The sequence below is a fragment of the Bison bison genome, unplaced genomic scaffold, assembly GCF_000754665.1.
Source record: "Bison bison bison isolate TAMUID 2011002044 unplaced genomic scaffold, Bison_UMD1.0 scf7180017864223, whole genome shotgun sequence".
NCBI lineage: Eukaryota > Metazoa > Chordata > Mammalia > Artiodactyla > Bovidae > Bison > Bison bison.
The window spans coordinates 2,401,672-2,403,544 of record NW_011494795.1 but is presented as its reverse complement, the minus strand read 5'-3'; positions in this window follow the sequence as shown (position 1 = coordinate 2,403,544).

Below are 1,873 nucleotides of genomic sequence, written 5' to 3'. Positions count from 1 at the left end.
GAAACTGAGGAAGGCCCCTCGGCCGCGCCCGGAGCGCCTCAATACAAACCTCCGAAGTGTGTTGGATTCCTGGGCGTCACATGCTCCAGGGTTTCAAATCGTGAAACCTTCCCGTGAGCGGTGCGAAATCTCTCCCTAAACACTATGTCACTATCTGATCCGAAAAGTTTAATATTTAACCTTTGGGGGCCCTTGTCTTCCTTTTCTGAGTTTGGCTTCCCTAAGCTCGCCCCGAGCCGCGGGATTAGTTTTTTTCACGACAGAGAGTACTAAGTGGGTTTCTCATTTTTAAAGAGATTCATCGCCCCCTCTCGCCACCCGCCTCGGGCCACTATGAGTCGTACAGTCTAAGTCCGAGGACCCGAGACGTGGCATTCTCGCCTGAGGACTGGAAAGAATCCTTCAAAACAAGCTTTGGTTTCATTTTCCAACGCCCTGGCCTGGGAATCTTGCGGCCCGAGGACGTGGCCTAGAGCGGGGGATTTGGGGGGCGTCAGAGAGGAAGGGAGGCACTCAGGGGTCTCGCTCCTACCCTAGCTTGCCCCCGACCCCAAAAATAACCTACAAAGAAAACCTTGGCGGCGCCGGCCGACCGAGGGGCGCCTCCCCCAGCGTTGGGCAAATCCCCGCGTAGTTCCAGTTTAAAGCTGTTTGTTTAAAAGATTTGCCGATTCCCGTGGGGGCGGGAGGGGGGTCTGGGAGCCAACCCTGCCCTCGCCCTCCGTCTGCCCGCGGCAGCTCGGATTCCTGATTGCAAGAGGCCGGGACGCTCCTAGAGCCGCCGATCTCGCCAAAGCCACCGGGCTCACGGCTAACCGCCCTGCGCCCCGCGACAGGCTGCCTCCCAGGCCCCGGACCTGAGACCCTCTCAGCCACAACCCCCACCCCCACCCAGGGGTCCTCCAGACTCCCTCCCCAAGTTTGCTAAGGGTGCTTATTTTAACCCGGTCTTGGTTACAAACACCCGCTCCCTCCCTCGCTGCCTCCCATCAGGTTCTGGTTACCAGATCCGCGTTTACTTTGGAAAAAATCTAAGATCGCCACATCCGAAGATACATGTCTTAAGGAGGCGATGAGCTTTCCGTGATTTTTTAAAAATGTTCTTTGTGTAGCTTTCGTTTAAAAGCCAGCGCTTCGGGGCATACCCCAGCGCCCCACTTTGGGGAAGTCGGGGTGAAGCCCCCCGCAACACCCTTGCTCTGGTAGAGAAGCTCGTTCGGCCATCTGCGGGCTCTGCTGCGTTCTCCCTACTTTTCTCCCCCTCTTAAATGCAGTTAAAATGGCTGAATTCCGGCTTTTAATTAAAAACAGCCTATAATCGAAAACGTCTAGGCGTCCCCGGCTCCCCCGCCGCCTGCCGGGAACCGAGAAGAGAACCGACGCCCCTCGGCCGGGCTGGGCGGGCTAGAGCAAGGCTGGGGGCTCAGGCGGGTGCCCAGGGTTCAGGGACTCGCCCCCACCCCTCCCAGGGCGCCCCACCATGCCGGCCCTGGTTCCCCCCGATTCTGTTCTCCAGAGCTGGAGAGCTGCGGGAATCCCCGGCGCACCCCGAGGGAGAGGTGGGGTGGGGGCCATCTGGAGAAGTTTGGAGACCATCGTGCCCGGCCAGGGGGCAGGCGGACGGCCCGGCGGCGTACCTGGCGCGGCGGAGCTTCCAGATCCGGGCTCCGGCGACGGTGACTCCGGTGGCGGCCCCGGCTCCCGGCGCGGCTAGGCGCCCGTGCTGCCCGCCATCCTGCGGCCGCAGCTCCCCTTCGCCACCCGCAGCCGCCTCACACTTTTTGCCCGCCTTTCCCTTTTTTTGGTGAAACCGCTCCCGGGCCGAGCGCTCGGCGCGCCAACTCCTCCGCCCTCCCGCGGCCGGGCTCCCGCA